Raw genomic sequence first — 19,341 nt, forward strand, 5'->3', positions numbered from 1 at the left:
GATACCATCATGTTTAGATCAGGAAGGATCGACCCGATAGCATCATGGTCAAATCAGGATTGAGCTATCAGTACCGTCATGGTTAGATCAGAATGGATCTACTCTGTACCATCACGGTTAGATCAGGATGGATCTACCCTATACCATCATGGTTAGATCAGGATTGAGCTACTCTGTACCATCATGGTTAGATCAGGTTGGAGCTACTCTGTACCATCATGGTTAGATCGGAATGTATCTACTGTATACCATCATGGTGAGATCAGGATAGATCTACCCTATACCATCATGGTTAGATCAGGATTGAGCTCCTCTGTACCATCATGGTTAGATCAGGTTGGAGCTACTCTGTACCATCATGGTTAGATCAGGATTGATGTACACTGTACCACCATGGTTAGATCAGGATGGATCTACCTTATATCTACATGTTTTAATTAGCGCACATCTACACTCTACCATCGTGGCAAGATCAGGATGTATCTACCCTATACCATCATGGTTAAACAGAATGGATCTACCCTATAACATCATGTTTACATCAGGATGGAGCTACTCTGTAACATCACGGTTAGATCAGGATGGATCTAGTCTCTACCATCATGGTTAGATGAGGATGGATCTACTCTGTACCATCATAGTTAGATCAGGATGGGTCTACTCTATACCATCATGGTTAGATCAGGATGGAGCTACTCTGTACCATCACGGTTAGTTGCAGGATGAATCTACCCTATACCATCATGGTTATATCAGGATAGATCTACCCTATACCATCGTGGTTAGATCAGGATGGAGCAACTCTGTACCATCACGGTTAGTTTCAGAATGGATCTAGCCTATACCATCATGGTTAGATCAGGATGGATCTGCGCTATACTATCATGGTTAGCTCAGAATGGATCTACCCTATACCTTCATGGTGAGATCATGTTGGAGATACTCTGTACCATCATGGTTAGATCTGGATGTAGCTAGTCACTGCCATCATGGTTAGATCAGGATGGATCTACCCTATTCCAACATGGTTAGATCAGGATGGAGCTACTCTGTACCATCATGGTAAGATCAGGATGGAGCTACTCTGTACCATCATGATTAGATCAGGATGGAGCTCCTGTGTACCATCATGGTTAGATCAGGAATGATCTACCCTACATTATCATGGTTTGTTCAGGATGGAGCTACCTGATACCATCATGGTTAGATCAGGATGGTTCTACCCGATACCATCATGGTCAAATCAGGATTGAGCTACTGTGTACCATCGTGGTTAGATCAGGATTGATCTATGCTATACTATCATGGTTAGCTCAGAATGGATCTACCCTATACCTTCATCGTGAGATCATGTTGGAGATACTCTGTACCATCATGGTTGGATCTGGATGTAGCTAGTCACTGCCATCATGGTTAGATCAGGATGGATCTACCCTATACCATCATGGTTAGATCAGGATTGAGCTCCTCTGTACTATCATGGTTAGATCAGGTTGGAGCTACTCTGGACCATCATGGTTAGATCAGGATTGATCTACACTGTACCGTTATGGTTAGATCAGGATGGATCTACCCTATACCTTCATGGTGAGATCATGTTCTTGGAAGAGCAGGGTCAGATTAGAACAAGTCAACATGGATTTAGTAAGGGGAGGTCGTGCCTGACAAACCTGTTGGAGTTCTTTGAAGAGGTTAGACCGGGGAAACCCAGTGGATGTGGTCTACCTGGACTTCCAAAAGTCCTTTGATAAGGTGCCACATGGGAGGCTGCTGAACAAGGTGAGGGCCCATGGTGTTCGAGGTGAGCTACTGGTATGGATTGAGGATTGGCTGTCTGACAGGAGGCAGAGAGTTGGGATAAAAGGTTCTTTTTTGGAACGGCAGCCGGTGACAAGTGGTGTCCCGCAGGGTTCAGTGTTGGGGCCGCAGCTGTTCACATTATATATTAATGATCTGGATGAAGGGACTGAGGGCATTCTAGCGAAGTTTGCCGACGATACAAAGTTAGGTGGACAGGCAGGTAGTACTGAGGAAGTGGGGAGGCTGCAGAAGGATCTAGACAGTTTGGAGGAGTGGTCCAGGAAATGGTTGATGGAATTCAATGTGAGCAAATGCGAGGTCTTGCACTTTGGGAAAAAGAATAGAAGCATGGATTACTTTCTAAACGGTGAGAAAATTCGTAAAGCCAAAGTACAGAGGGATCTGGGAGTGCTAGTTGAGGATTCTCTAAAGGGAAACATGCAGGTTGAGTCCGTGATTAAGAAAGCTAATGCAATGTTGTCAATTATCTCAAGGGGGTTGGAATACAAAAGCACTGTTGTGCTACTGAGACTCTATAAAGCTCTGGTTAGACCCCATTTGGAGTACTGTGTCCAGTTTGGTCCCCACACCTCAGGAAGGACATACTGACACTGGAGCGTGTCCAGCGGAGATTCACACAGATGATCCCTGGAATGGTAGGTCTAACATATGAGGAACGGCTGAGGATCCTGGGATTGTATTCATTGGAGTTTAGAAGATTAAGGGGAGATCTAATAGAAACTTACAAGGTAATACATGGCTTGGAAAGGGTAGACACTAGGAAATTGTTTCCGTTAGTCGAGGAGACTAGGACCCGTGGACACAGCCTTAGAATTAGAGGGGGTAAATTCAGAACAGAAATGCGGAGACATTTCTTCAGCCAGAGAGTGGTGGGCCTGTGGAATTCATTGCCACAGAGTGCAGTGGAGGCCGGGACGCTAAATGTGTTCAAGGCAGAAATTGATAAATTCTTGATGTCACAAGGAATTAAGGGCTATGGGGAGAATGCGGGTAAGTGGAGTTGAAATGCCCATCAGCCATGATTGAATGGCAGAGTGGACTCGATTGGCCGAATGGCCTTACTTCCGCTCCTATGTCTTATGGTCTTATGGTCTTATGTTGGAGATACTCTGTACCATCATGATTAGATCTGGATGTAGCTAGTCACTGCCATCATGATTAAATCAGAAGGAATCTACCCTATTCCAACATGGTTAGATCAAGATGGAGCTACTCTGTACCATCATGGTTAGATCAGGATGGATCTGCCCTATACCATCATGGTTAGATCAGGATGGAGCTATTCTGTACCATCACGGTTTGGTCAGGATGGATCTACCTATGCCATCATGGTTAGATCAGAATGGATCTACTCTGTACCATCATGGTTAGATCAGGATGGATCTAGCCTATAGTCTCATGGTTAGATCAGGATGGATCTATACTGTACCATCACGGTTAGATCAGGATGGATATACCCCATACCATCATGGTTACATCAGGATGGAGCTATTCTGTACCATCATGGTTAGGTCAGGATGGATCTACCTATACTATCATGGTTAGATGAGGATGGATCTACTCTCTACCATCATGGTTAGGTCAGGATGGATCTATTCTGTACCATCATAGTTAGAACAGGATGGATCTACTCTATACCATCATGGTTAGATGAGGATGGATCTACTCTGTACCATCATGGTTAGGTCAGGATGGATCTACCTATACTATCATGGTTAGATGAGGATGGATCTACTCTCTACCATCATGGTTAGATGAGGATGGATCTACTCTGTACCATCATAGTTAGAACAGGATGGATCTACTCTATACCATCATGGTTATATCAGGATGGAGCTAATCTGTACCATCATGGTTAGATCAGGATGTAGCTAGTCTCTGCCATCATGGTTAAATCAGGATGGAGCTACTCGATACCATCATGGTTAGATCAGAACGGATCTACTCTGTACCATCATGGTTAGATCAGGATGGATCTTCTCTGTACATTCATGGTTAGATCTGGATGGATCTACCCTATACCATCATGGTTAGATCAGGATGGAGCTACCCGAGACCATCATGGTTAGGTCTGGATGGATCTACCCTATACCATCATGGTTAGATCAGGATGGTTCTACCCTGTACCATCATGGTTAGATCAGGATGGAGCTACTCTGTACCATCATGGTTAGATCAGAATGGATCTACTCTGTACCATCATGGTTAGATCAGGATGGATCTACCCTATACCATCATGGTCAAATCAGGATTGAGCTACTCTGTACCATCATGGTTAGATCAGGATGGAGCTGCTCTGTACCATTACGGTTAGATCAGGATGGGTCTTCTCTGCACATTCATGGTTAGATCAGGATTGATGTACTCTGTACCATCATGGTTAGATCAGGATTGATGTACTCTGTACCATCATGTTTAGATCAGGATTGATCTACCTTATACCAACATGTTTTAATCAGCGCGCATCTACACTGTACCATCATGGCTAGATCAGGATGGATCTACCCTATACCATCATGGTTAGACCAGGATGGATTTACCCTACACCATCATAGTTAGATCAGTATGGATCTACTCTGTATCAGCATAGTTAGATCAGGATGGATCAACCTATATCATCATGGTTAGATCAGGATGGAGCTACTCTGTGCCATCATGGTTAGATCAGGAAGGATCTACCTTATACCATCATGTTTTAATCAGCACGGATCTACACTGTAACCTCATGGTTAGATCAGAATGGATCTACCCTATAACACCATGGTTAGATCAGGATGTATCTACCCTATACCATCATGGTTAGATCAGGATGGAGCTACTCTGTACCATCATTGTTGAGTATAGGGGAGGACCAGTTGTGAAAAAGGGCATGAAGAATGCAGTGAAGAAGAGAAGAAAATCCTGGAAAGGAAGGTAAAAACGATAAATAGGATTTCGGAACAGCATTAACCCATTCAGCCCTTCCAGCCTTTTTCCTGACACTGGGGATGATTGAATAGGTTTGAGCTGTTGCCGGTTCAATGACAGTGAGGGTGTCTCAGTACCAGTTGAGAAACCTGTAATAAGTGTCAATGTGACTGTGCCTTTTTAAGGCCAGCACCTCATTACCATTTGACTCACAGTCTTGGCATTGAATTCCTTCCTCCCACAGTCCAAACATGTGCAGATTAGGTAAATTAGCCATGGGAAATGCAATATTACAGGGATAGGATAGGCAGTGGATCTAAGCAGGATCCTCATTGCAGAGTCAGTGTGGACTCAAGGGGCTGAATGGCTTGCATCTATATTGCAAGGATTCTATGATTCTAAGTCTGTATGGGACTGGCTTGGAGGGGGAATTTCAGGGTGTGGTGTTCCCTTATATCTGCTCTTCTTCTGAAAGTGGTCATAAGTTTGGAAGGTGCTGTCTGAGGATCTTTGGTGAATATCTGCAGTGCACCTTGTAGATAGTACACACTGTTGCTACTGAGCATCAGTGAGCTGCAGGGAGTGGATGTTTATAGATGTGGTGCCAATCAAGTGGGCTGCTTTGTCCTGGATGGTGTCAAGCTTCTTGAGTGTGGTTGGAGCTGCACTCATCTGGACAAGTTTGGAGTATTCCATCACACTCCTGACTTGTGCCTTGTCGATGGTGAACAGACTTTGGAGAGTCAGGAGATGAGTTACTCACTGCAGTATTCCTAGCCTCTGACCTGCTCTTGTAGCCACTATGTTTATATGGTGGTATGTATGGTGGTTTATATTCTGGTCAGTGGTAAACTGCAGGCTGTTGATAGTGGGGAATTCAGTGTTGTAAATGCCATTGACTGTCAAGGGGCAGTGGTTAGATTCTCTCTTATTGGTGATGGTCATAGGTTGGCATTTATGTGAATATTATTTGTCATTTGTCAGCCCAAGCCTGGATATTGTCCAGAGTTATTGCATCTAGACATGGATTGCTTCAGTATCTGAGGAGTCATGAATGGTGCTGAACATTGTGCAATCTTCGGTGAACATCTTCACTTCTGACCTTATGATGCACGGAAGGTCATTAATGAAGCAGTTAAAGATAGTTGGGCCTAGGATACTACCCTGAGGAACTCCTGCAGAGATGTCCTGAGCTGAGCTGACCTCCAACAACCACTACAATCTTCCTATGTGCCAGTTATGACACCAATCAATGGAGAGTTTCCCCCTGATTCCTGTTTGCTCCAACTTCACTGAAACTCCATGTTTCTAAACTCAGCCATGTCTGGCCTTAATGTCAAAGGCTATCACTTTCATGTTTTCTAGTTAAGACGGGAGTGGCAGGGAGAAGGTTCTGAGGAAGTCGACTCCAAGCACAGCACTATTTGACTTATCTTTATTGTGTATTGTTGCTGGTGGAGTCCTCATCTTTTTAGCAGCTTGTTGATCTATGGCGACAAAGAGAACGAGGCTGCTTTCTCTGGTATTGTTTAAATTTCCAAAATTCATCTTCAAGATGCCATCTCTGAATCATCCGTTTGTGTTCTATTGTATTCCTTCCAATAGGATGTTAGACCAAAGTCCAGCCTGCTCCCTTTAGCTGGATGGGAAAAATTTCATGTCACTATTTTAACGAAGAGCAGAGAGAGCTGGCTAAGAGTTATCATTCAGTCAATTATCCAGATATTAACACATTGCTCTTTGCAGGAGGTTTCTCCTGTTGCCAGTTACAGCTACAATTGCCCTTCCAAAATACTACTTTCTGTGAAATCCTTCGTGAATCCAGTGGTCATGAGTGGCTCTATATAAATGCAAGACTTCCTTTATCTTTCTTCAGATACTTTTTGTAGTTACATCAATCTGAACCGAGACAGATGTTAAACCTTCTGGAGTGATTACTTGGTACAAATGATGCTCATTGTTTGTAAGCTCAACACTGTTTCCTGTTTCTATGGGTTATGATTTCAGGAGAGCTGAAACTCACAATTTGTTAATTTCAGGAGGCAAATAGATGGAGCAGTTGAAGGGGAGACTGGACAAGTGTGTGAGGGAGGATCTGTTGACAGGGTTAGCTGAAGTCCTACAGAACAAAGCTCATGCGGTGCATTAACACCATCACAGGCCCATAGGTCAGTATGCATGATTTCAGATATTTCTATGCAATATGTCAATGTACAGAAATAATGGGAGCACTGTGTATCATATTTAAACACATTCAGCTGATGCCAAGTGGGAAGGTTATACAGCTGAAAATTAAATAATATTTATTCAGAGTAACAAAGCACATTTACTTTTTCCACCTATAAAAAGTTTGATAATTATGTACAGACGTATTCAGTGAACGATTATGTGACCTTTCCTCTTCTTATTTCTTTGCTCCTTTCCACAAAAGCAGAGTTGATTTTACTTTGAGGTTAATGAAATTGAAGCAGAAACTTTGAATTCTCTATCCCATTCATGACTTGAGTTGGTACCTAGAAAATAACACAAGTATATAGCATAAATCACAATAAATCATTACCAGGCTCTGTTTTCCAGTAAAAGATTAAAGCAAATGCACTGAATGCTTGTGTTACACTAAATACATGCCCCTGACCCGGGACCACTGCTCATTATGACCTTAGAGCCAGGGGAAATTAAAGTGCTTCTCGTTTAAGGTAAAAATGCTGAGGAGAAGCCAAGAGCACAAATAGTTGAAATGCACGTGTCTTTTTAAATGAAGCTGCAGAGTACACATAGGAGTGGTTTTCCACTTGTGAAGGGGGATTAAGGGGGCAAATCAATCCTGACACTCTGTCATCAGAAACCAGTGCTCCGTCTCCAATGGGGATGCCACACACAAACCTTGCAGGCAAATGCCATCTCTGGCTAAAGATAGCACAGGCTTGATCAAGAGGTCTGGACTGTGTTTCCAAGCACCTTAGATGAATGACAGCAAGTTATACCAGAGGTCTCTCCACTACCATCCACCCTTGCAGCTTAGTAACAGGTTTGAAACACCCCTCTCATGCCCCTAGCCTTCTACCCTGAACTGCTGCTGTCTACTACTATATAGTACCACTACATACCATGTAGTATGCCATCTTCTGTTGCATGTGTACGATTTGTTCAAATTGAAGAAAAGCTTCTCTTGGACTTTGAGACTGACAATAAAGAAATGAGTTGCTTCTTATTCTGAGCCTCATTTCAAAGAGTTAGTTCACCAGGCCATCTATGACACAGAAGATACCTGGGCAACTTTGCATTTGCTATCACTTTTGTAATAAAAGGCTTTGTACAAAACACAAACAATTTGAATCTGAATTCTATTTATTATACTTTAAGAGAAGGTAACTAATCCATGGGACACAGCCCCCTGCATAAGAATAAGTATTTTTACTGCAGTGAATTAGCTGTGGCATGTCGAGGACAAGAGTTGAATTACAGCCTACAGTTTGATTTACTGAAGTGCTGTCTTTGTATTGTCAGATATTTATAGCCAAAGTTACACTTCAGACACAGATGTTAGCTGAGGCATCTTATGCATTAGGACACCAAAACTAAATTGATATTTCTCCTATTTTATTCTGTGGCAATGATTTGAGGTGAACATTGTGATATTGGGAGCAGAATGAAAATGAGAGTACAATGGAATATGACAAACTATCATGTTATTAAATGCAATAGGCTTATTTTTATGCTCCGCCCACTCCCACCTTCAGTAAAACCACCGTTCACCCTTGGGAGCTGTTGGGACCCAATAAAGAAATAAAGACCTAGGGTAAGGGAATGGGAGAGAGGGTGGAAACATGACATCATCAGTGGGGGCGCTGAATGTCTCTGTGGGTGCAAAACGGGGGGCAGGAGTATGAGTTTACAACCATCAGAATTACGGAGAAGTCATTGAAGCATGTTACAATGTACTTCTCTGAGATCAGGGGCACTTTCTGTCCCAGAAAGCAATTGAGTCAAAGTCAAGTGAAAGGTCAAAATAAAGATAGGTAATTTTGTTTGAAAAGGACACTGAGAGCAATGGAACAAAGACAAATAGATGGAATTCAGATCTAGGTCAGCTATGATCTTGATGGATTCTGGATCAGTGGTGCTGGAAGAGCACAGCAATTCTGGCAGCATCCGACGAGCAGCAAAATCGACGTTTCGGGCAAAAGCCCTTCATCAGGAATAAAGGCAGAGAGCCTGAAGCGTGGAGAGATAAGCTAGAGGAGGGTGGGGGTGGGGAGAAAGTAGCATAGAGTACAATAGGTGAGTGGGGGAGGAGATGAAGGTGATAGGTCAGGGAGGAGAGGGTGGAGTGGATAGGTGGAAAAGGAGATAGGCAGGTAGGACAAGTCCGGACAGGTCAAGGGGACAGTGTGGGCTGGAAGTAAGAGCTTCAGGGCAGAGGAAATGACCTGGGAGTTGCAGTGGGAGAGAGACTCCCTGAGATTCTTGTAGAGAGAGGAGGAAAACTTCTTCAAGGCAGGCATGCTTGCAAGAGGATTCGCAGTAGGGTTAAAATCAACGAGGTAAAAACAATGACTGCAGATGCTGGAAACCAGATTCTGGATCAGTGGTGCTGGAAGAGCACAGCAATTCAGGCAGCATCCGACGAGCAGCAAAATCGACGTTTCGGGCAAAAGCCCTTCATCAGGAATAAAGGCAGAGAGCCTCCTGGTGGCCTGAATGGCCTGTTTCCACACTATCCGGATTCTCAGTGAATGGCAAACAAGTTCAAGGGACTGAACATCCTCCTCCTGTTTCCACCTTCCAAAAACAAACACTAGAGGCAGGTATAGGTGGAAAGGGATTCCTCACTAAACACTTTGTTGTATTCACTCATGGGATGTGGGCATCGCTGGCTGGGCCAATATTTATTACCCAGTTGCTCCTTCAGAAGGTGGTGATGAGCTGCCTTTTTGAAACGCTGAAGTCTGTGTGCTGTAAGTAGACCCACAATGCCTGTAGAGTACGTACATGCTAATGTACCATCAGCTTGGGTTTGCTGTACTGTGGAACCACATTTGGCAAGATTCGGAGAAAATCTCACAATTCCTGAACCAGTTTTACCTCAATGTCATTCAGAGGAAGGAAGCCCGTAACCCTGTCTGAGTGAACTTGAATAAAACAAACAGATGTCTCCAGGCTGTCAGGCTCTTAAAAAACACCAACCTACATTTTTTTAAAAGCATCTTTAACATAGTAAAATGCCTCAAGGCACTTCACAAATGCACTGTCAAAAAAAGTGTGACCCTGAGCCACATGAGGATATATTCGGACAGATGACCAAAAGTAAGTTTTAAGGAGTGTCTGAAAGGAAAACAATGTGGTAGAGAAGGGGTCTGTGTGGTGGGGGTTGGAAATTCCAGAATTAGGACTTTGATAGTGGAAGATGTACATATCGCAGAGGAGGTCAGGCTATGAGAGTTTACAGAGGTAAAAATGGACACGACCATGGACTGAGTAGTGAACAAGAACGAGAATTATAAAAATAACAACACTGTAAATGTTGCTGGTAGGTAGCAAAATGTGGCAATTTTAAAAAATCCATTGTGTATCAACCACAACGTTTCATGTGACCACATGACCATAAGACATAAGAGAATAAGCAGGTCATTCAGCCCATCGAATCTGCTTTACCAATAATGGGATCCTGGCTGATCTGATAATCCTCAACTCCACTTTCCTGCCTTTTCCCCATATCCTCAATTCCCTTCCTGAATAAACATCCATCTGTTTCAGCCTTGAATATACTTAATGACATGGCCTTGGCAGCCCGTTGTGCTGATGAATTCCATAGATTCACTCCCCTTTGAGGGAAGAAATTCCTCCTCATCTCGATCTTAAATATGTGACCCTCTTTCTGAGATTATGCCCTCTGCTCCTAGATTTTCTCAAAAGGAAAATAACCTCTCTACATCTCCCCTTTGAGTACAAAAGAAGTGTTCAGATTGGGGATTCTCCAAGTTTAAAAGGCAGGAATGCCAGAATGATTTAATTCCACCACAAACACTCCTTCCCTGCCATATTGTTCTCCTTTAAGATACTCCTTAAAATCTCATTTTGGTCTTCTGTGGCTCAGTGAGTTTTGCACAGTCAGAAAGGAGGGATCATATTCAGAGTGTGATGCAGCCTAAGTGAGTATATATTTCAGGGAATTTGATAGTAATGTGAGAATTCAACTGGTAAATCTTTCTTTCTCCATTTCACTCCATTACTGCAAGATTAATAAGATAGCTGACTGAGGGACAACTCATTCCTGATGAAGGGCTCTTGCCCAAAACATCGATTCTCCTGCTCCTCAGATGCTGCCTGACCTGCTGTGCTTTTCCAGAACCACACTTTTTGACTCTGACTCTCCAGCATCTGCAGTCCTCACTTTCTCCTAGAATTGAGAAATAAGAACGGGATGATCACCTTATTGGGATAGTACTATAGGCCCTGAAGAAGGGCTTATGCCCGAAACGTCGATTAGAAATTCCTGAAGAAGGGTTTATGCCCAAAACGTCGATTAAAAATTCCTGAAGAAGGGCTTTTGCCCGAAACGTCAATTCTCCTGTTCCTTTGATGCTGGCTCCCAAGCACTGATGATGTCGCCTAGCCAGGGGACGAAACGTTTGCAACAAAAACTTCCAGCTCAGCGAACAGAACCACAACAAAGTGGGACTGCAGGGCTTATGCCCGAAACGTCAATTCTCCTGTTCCTTTGATGCTGCCTGACCTGCTACGCTTTTCCAGCAACACATTTTTAAGATTATTGGGATAGTACTATAGGCCCCCCAATAGTCAGCAAGAAATTAAGAAGCAAATTTGTAAAGAGATCTCAGATATCTGTAAGAGTATTAGGGTGGTTATAGAAGGGATTTTAACTTTCCAAACATAGACTGGCACTGCTGTAATATTAAGGGCTTGAACGGAGAGGAATTTGTTAAATGGGCTCAAAAAATTGCTGTTATTCAAAATGTGATGCACTTATGAGAGAAGGAACTAAACTTGACCTCTTGTGAAATAAGGATAGGTAAGTGACTGAGGTGTCAATGGGGGAGAACTTTGGGGCAATGATCATAATTCAATTAATTTTAAAATAGTTGTGGAAAAGGATAAACTGGATCTGAAAATTAAAGTTCTGAACTGGAGTAAGGCCAATTTTGATGATATTAGGTAGGAACTTTCAAAGGTTGATTGAATGAGCTTGTTCACAGGTAAGGGGACTATTAGAAAGTGGGAGGACTTCAAAAATGAGATAACGAGAGTTCAGAGACAGTACGTTTTTGTTAGTGTGAAGGGCAAGGCTGATAGGTGTAGGCAGTGCTGGATGACTAGACAAATTGAGGTTCTGGTCAAGATAAAGAAGGAAGCATATGTCAAGTTCAGACAACAAAGATCAAGTGAATCCTTAGAGGAGTATAAAGGCAATAAAGTTATACTTAAGAGGAAAATAAGGGGACATAAGATAACTTTGGCAAATAGGGTTAAGGAGAATCCAAAGAGATTCGATAAATGCATTAAGGGCAAAAGAGTAATTTGGGCCCCTTAAAAATCTACAAGGCCAATTATGTGTGGAGCCACAGGAGATGGGTGAGATACTAAGTGAATATTTCATGTCAGTATTTACTTTGAGGAAGGACATTGAAGCTAGGGAACTTGGGGAAATAAATAGTGATGTCTGAAAAGGTGTCCATATTACAGAAGAGGAGGTGCTGGATGTCTTAAAATGCATAAAGGTAATAAATCCCTGGGACCTGATCAGGTGTACCCCAGAGCATACTGGGAAACTAGGGAAGAAATTGCTGGGCCCCTTGCCGAGGTATTTGTATCACCGAACAACCATACCGCCCCGTGGCCCAACATTCCCACTCCCTCTCCCACTCTGCCGTGGACATGGAGGTCCTGGGCCTCCTTCACCGCCGCTCCCTCACCACCAGATGCCTGGAGGAAGTACGCCTCATCTTCCGCCTCGGAACACTTCAACCCCAAGGCATCAATGTGGACTTCAACAGTTTCCTCATTTCCCCTTCCCCCACCTCACCCTAGTTCTAAACTTCCAGCTCAGCACTGTCCCTATGACTTGTCCTACCTGCCTATCTCCTTTTCCACCTATCCACTCCACCCTCTCCTCCCTGACCTATCACCTTCATCCCCTCCCCCCTCACCCATTGTACTCTATGCTACTTCCTCCCCACCCCCACCCTCCTCTAGCTTATCTCTCCACACTCCAGGCTCACTGCCTTTATTCCTGATGAAGGGCTTTTGCCCGAAACGTTGATTTCGAAGCTCCTTGGATGCTGCCTGAACTGCTGTGCTCTTCCAGCACCACTATGCTAGAGGAAGTGGTGGAGGCTGGTACAATTACAACACTTAAAAAGCATCTGGATGGGTTTATGAATAGGAAGGGTTTAGAGGGATATGGGCCAAATGCTGACAAATGGAACTAGATTAATTTATGATATCTGGTCGGCATGGACAATTGGTCCGGAGGGTTTGTTTCTATGTTGTACAGCTCTGTGACTCTATCACATCCAGTGTGGGGCACAGTTTGATTACATAGTTTGAGGAATTTGGAGGCAATGTAGGAAGTCGGAGCAGAGGGGAATGAGTTTTTTTTTGCTTTTTATTGGTTCATAATTTGCAAGATTTTTAAAAATATGACAAATTGAAGCCAGGATTCTGTGCTCTGTTCAAGACATCACAGGTACATTGTAAGTTCATTGCTTGATGATCGCTGCTAATTTGACTAACTATTATAAGTTACTTTTAGATTGAACGTAAGTAGGGAAATATTTACAGATTACAAACCAAAAGGGCAGTATAAAATTATTAGAAAATGAAATTAAGAATGAAAACATTCAAATAAGGATGATGGGGCCAGGCAATACCTTGTAACTGTACATGATGTAGGACCTGGTGGACTCCACTGTGGTTTCATAGCGACCACATCTTAACAAATGATGGTGGCTTGAGGAACTCCGGCCCAGAGTCGATGAGCTGGAGTCTGAGCTTCAAACACTGTGACACATCAGGGAGAGGAAGAGCTGTGTTTCAGGAGACTATCATATCCTTTCAATTGAATTCAGTCAGTGGTCAGGGGCAGGTAGGTGTCGCGATGAGTGAGGCAAGTAGAGAGATCCAGGAGGTAGTATTGAGGAAGCCTCAGACCTTGAGCTTGTCAAACAGGTTGGAGATTCATGCTCCCTGTGTGGATGAGGTTGAGGGCTGTAGGGAGGTGAGCAAACTGACCACATCACCATGATACAGGGAGCCATTCAAAAGTGGTAGAAAAGAGAAATGTAGTTATAATTGGAGATAATATAGTCATGGGAATAGACACTCTTCTCTGTGGCCAGGATTGAGAGTCCCAAAGGCTGCATTGCCTGGTGCCAGGTTAAGGATCTCTCATCTGGGCTGCAGAGGGACTGGGAGTGAGAGGGGAAAGGTCCAGTTGTTGTGGTCCATGGTGGTACCAACGATATAGGTAGAAAGAAGGAAGAGGTTCTGCTGAGGGAAAATGTGCAGCTAGGGGATACATGAAAAAACAGATTAAAAAGGTAAACTCTGGATTACTACATGAGCCATGAGCAAATAGGATGAAAAAACATACTAAGGGGAGGATGAAGTAACCCTGGCTGGCGAGGGAAGTCCCTGATAGGATAAAAGCAAAAGGAAAGGCATACAATGTGGTGACGATTAATGGGAAGTCTTAAGATTGGGAATCCTTTAAAAACCAGCAGAAGATAACTAAAAGAGCAATAAGGTTGTGGGAGTGGGGCAGAAGATGAAATATGAGATTCCACTCGCTAATATAAAAGAAGATTACAAGAGCTTGTTTTAGGCATCAAAAATGTAAGAGAGAGGCAAGAGTGGATATTAGACCACTGGAAAATGAGGCTGGAGAAGTAGTAAGGGGGAACAAAGAAATGGAGGAACTGAAAAGATACTTTGCATCAGTTTTCACAGCAGAAGACATGCGCACCATACCAGAGTTTAAACATTCAGGGGCAGAAGTGTACAGTGGCCATCACTAAGGAGAAAATGCTGGGGAAGTGGAAAGATCTGAAGGTGGATAAATCACCCAGACCAGATGGACCACACCCCAGAGTTCTGAAGGAGATAGCTGAGGAGATTGTGAAGACATTAGTGGTGATCTCTGAGGAATCACTGGAGGGTCCCAGAGGACACTAAAATAGTCCTGTTTAAGAAGGGAGGCAAGCAGAAGACAGGAAACTATAAAGTGGTTAGCCTGACCTCGGTTGTTGGTAAGATTTCAGATTACATTATTCCAGCAGGACAGTAGACAGAGTTTGAGTAGAAAAATTCAAAACTTAAAGGTAATTGAAAAGGTGAAGAGAGGTTATTTTCACTGGTCAATGAGGAACAGTGTAATATATGATTAGAATTGTATTAAACACACAAAGCAGTTGGTAGAATTTTTCTTTCCAAAAATACTTTGGAATGCATTACCTCAAGTGATTTTTGGAACCCATCACAACTTTTAAGAGAGAATTAGATTGACATTTTGAAAAGAAAATAGTGGATAGCTCCAATGTAAACCTTAATGATGGTCAAATTCCATTCTGAAATTAGTGTGATTTCATGGATGAAAGGGAGGACTGCAGATGCTGGAGATTAGAGTCGAGAGTGTGGTGTTGGAAAAGCACAGCAGGTCAGGCAACATCTGAGGAGCAGGAAAATCGATGTTTCGGGCAAGGGCTTTTGCCCAAAACATCAATTCTTCTGCTCCTCAGATGCAGTCTGACCTGCTGTGCTTTTCCAGCACCACACTCTCGACATGATTCCATGGATGCCAGTTATTAAATTGATAACTTGTGTGCTACAGTTAATATTAAAATCCAAAAATCACAGAAGTGTGGCTATATTTAATTATCCATTGGGCAATAAGGTCTTTGCAAAAATTGTAGACAAAGGATTTTCAGAGAATAATGTTGGATTTCCATGCATAGGTATGACTTTGAGAATCATCAAGAAGCATCCAATAAAACCAGCTTCATTTTCAGGCAGCACCAGGTCAGACACATGGGTTGATTTTGAGTTTTGAGCAACTGATTGGTGGAGCGAGCCAACTGTTTACCCATCCTCTTGGTGAAGGAGCAGCTGGGATGGTGACACACCATTGGGCTGGTGGCTGAGGGAGCATCAAGGCTTAGCTTCAGGCAGGTGGGGTTTTTCAGGGATAGAAACATCAATCATTTGTGTTCTACCTTTCTTTGACAGAACGTCACATTTTACTTTACATTGATCTTTGATGTTGAGTTGAATATGGGACTGTTGAACGCATTAACGTGGTTGGCTGTGGTACATGTTTGATGATACCCCACTTTTCAGAATGAAAAGCCACTTTTGAGCATTTGGTTGTCTTCCTGGTAGCTTTGAGAATAGAATCTTGATGAACAAGCATGTACATGGAAACCACATGTAGGGGTTGCCATCGATTCATGTTTCTTTTACACATGTCCTTATGTGAAAAATTCTAATGTTACCTTTTACAATAGATTTCACAATTGAAATCAGTAATTTGAGAGTAAATGACAAGTGATCACAAGGCAGTAAACTCCTAGAAGGTTTAGTATAATGGGGAAGTTCGCAAATCAGCCTAACAGTGCCTGAGAATGATTATATATCATTCTCATTGATTTTATTCAATGTATTATGATGGATAGTCATATGCAGTAATTATTGTGCAGTAATTCCATACTAATAATTTCACAGTTATCAGTGTCCATCTTGTTGCATATTGCTTGTCCAGTTCCTTCCATTGACCTTTATAATTAGATTTATCAGCAACTGGTAGCTCAGTTTGGATGATCACAGTCAGAGAAACTAGTGGATGCATTACGTTAGTCAAGCATACAGAACCAAGCATATCCAGAATCGAATATTTACAAAACTGAACATATACAGATGCTCAAATTTGTAGAGGCAAATGAACAAGGACTTGGCTGTCACTCTATGTTTGCATTAGGTGATGACTCTGGAGCTCCACACTGTGTTATGACATCAGCCAGAAGAGATTAAATGAGACTTCCACTAGCGCGTGGCAACAACTAAAGTTTGCGGTCAAGTATTCTACAAGATATATATATATTTTGACTGAGTTAATCAACTTGCATTATTTCAGACAGCCTTCCACTTTATCTATCCAGTATTTTCATCAAGGAATCACAGATGACAGCAACACCCTAACAGTTTTCATTTGACCTTCAACAGCTTGCATGTTTAAAACATCTTCAGTGGAATAAACCACCCAAGGTATTTCTTAGGAGTATTTTTCAAACAAAACTTTACTTAAGCTACAAAATATTAGAAACTAGGTTAAAGGAATACATTTTAAGCAAAGTTTTAAAGAAGGAGAGAGGAGTAGTGAGATGAAGAGGCTTATAGAAGGAATTCTAGAGTTTCTGAAAGACAACCTCCAAAACTCAGGGATATGCAAGAAGTCAAAATTACAGATGTGATGCAAGCTTGTAGGGTTAGAGGTTGTTACAGAGCTAAGACCACTGAGAGATCTGAAGTAAAGGATTAGAATGTTACAACTAAAGACTGAATACCATCAAGTTCTGAAACGTGGGCTATGTTGAACTGTGTGGCAGAATCAGGTGAGAATTTTAGCAAGGCCCATCTTGCTGTTGAGATAATCTCGTCTCTTTGTGTTTGTATTTCCAAAGCAGCGTGGTGAGATTCTCACTCGGCAAGTTCTCAATTGATGGTCATTATTTCTTGTTAAACAGTTTGTTAACAGTGCCACTCGTCACGGTTTATGACCTTACCAAAGAACCCAAACTGTCAGGGAAGCTCGATACTGAAACCAGAGCAGCTTCTTGGCAGATTCAACTCAACCACTTTCTCCAAAACATTTTCCCCATACACATGGGCATTGGCATCTGACATATGCCAGTCTCGTGGTACATCTCTTGTTCATTTACAGGACACTCTGCCCTTCAATGCTGCCCCTCGCGTTGCTCCGGTATCTCTTACTGTAACGCTGCAGCAAGGACACTGTGCTCAGGGAGACCCTCCTAGTTCAAGGACTGCACCAGGCTGGATCACCATCCAGGCTCTCCGCTCACTCTCACAGCACTCTCTCGCTCACTCTGTGCCTGCCTGGATGCTGACAGCATCTTTGCACTGCCTTGACTCTTTTGCACTTTGCCCTGACAGTGAGAGCTATAATGTTCACATACCTGTGCCATTTCACAGAGACACAAAGCCAGGGAGCTTGTCATAGTGGTCAGCAGGCCTCGCTCAGCAGTTCCATCGCTCAGGGATCCTGGTACAGTAAATGAGGGGTAGTCTCTGAGATCAGCCCAGGCTCTGATTGGGCAGTCAGAGTCAGGATCTTCTCCATGTAGATGGTGAACAGCTGAATATCAGGCAGCCTTCCACCCTCATTGACTCTTTCTTCTGTATTGTGAGCCATTTTCCTCCTGGGATGGGAGAGAGGTGGGTAACATGGGAGATGGAAGTGAGTGGCACACTGACACTGTTTGTGGGGGGAGGGAGTTGTCCCGAGTGAGTGACTGGGCAGTACAGAGGGCACACAGGTTTAGTGGTATCGGGGCTGTGATGGGTGACAGTGAGTGTGGGAGGTTGGTGTAGGCGATGGTGAGAGCAGCAGAACATGAGCCTTGGTGGGAGGTGGCTGTAGGAGCAGAGAGAGAATGAGGGTGGGGTATCTTAGAGAAGATGTTGGCACTTACACGGGCGGACTGAAGAAGATCATTGGCCTTCAGCCTATAGTGCTGGGCATTCCTCCAGATTGCACTAACCCGGTGGTAAAGTCAGATCAGGCTGGACAAAGATTGGTGTCATCTCTGCACCACCCTCACCCAACTGGAGCTACACCAATTAATGTGGTGAGCTTGATAAGTTCTGGTGAGGAAATCTCCCTCGGCCTTATGGTGAGAACCACTCCACCAAAGTCAACACAACTCATACTCAGTCAATAAACAACAAAAGTTGCAGCCCCCAGGCATTGCTAGGACCAGGAATGAAGCAGATATAAGATGGGATATTGACAAAGATAGATAATATTCATGAAACAATATTGCCTGCTCAAACACTTACAGATATGGCAGTTAAATCAACAACTAAAAATTGCTCCTATCAACAACTACTCAATACATACATTAGTCCAATAAGAATTGAGATCTGTATTTAGCTAGCATTAATTCAGAAGTGGATCATCCTGTCTAAAAAGGAAACAAAATAAAGTTTGCTGTAATAGAATTTGCTTGACTTCAAGATAATTTTAAAGGAAGTTCAGTATAAAAGTCCTCTCATTGGCTCCATCAATTTAAAATTCATACCATCACTTTCAAATCCATCCATACACTCACCTCATTAACCTCTTCCTATAATCTTCCAAGACCTTTAGGCTCGGCCAATGTTAGCATCGGCTGTCTATTTAACTTTGATCCCTCCAGCATTGTCAGCTTTGCCCTCAGTTGTTTAAAAGCTTATCTTTGAAACTCCTACCAGAAATGCCTTTATAACTTTAGCTCTGTTTTTCCTTTAAGTCTACTTCTTCGACCAATTTCTTATGTTTTCTGTGACTTGATGTAGAACTTTAGTTGAATGGTCTTG

General features: G+C 42.9%; 1 long non-coding RNA gene across 1 annotated transcript in view; it reads left to right on the forward strand.

Annotated features, from left to right (window-relative positions):
• Positions 1 to 19,341, forward strand: part of LOC122558024 — a 97,432-nt gene that overhangs the window by 9,354 nt on the left and 68,737 nt on the right. The window contains exon 2 of the long non-coding RNA XR_006314003.1: positions 6,768 to 6,896. This is a non-coding gene — a long non-coding RNA (uncharacterized LOC122558024). The remainder of the gene's footprint in view (positions 1 to 6,767; positions 6,897 to 19,341) is intronic.

Source organism: Chiloscyllium plagiosum, chromosome 16 (genome assembly GCF_004010195.1).
Source record: "Chiloscyllium plagiosum isolate BGI_BamShark_2017 chromosome 16, ASM401019v2, whole genome shotgun sequence".
Classification (NCBI taxonomy): Eukaryota; Metazoa; Chordata; class Chondrichthyes; order Orectolobiformes; family Hemiscylliidae; genus Chiloscyllium; species Chiloscyllium plagiosum.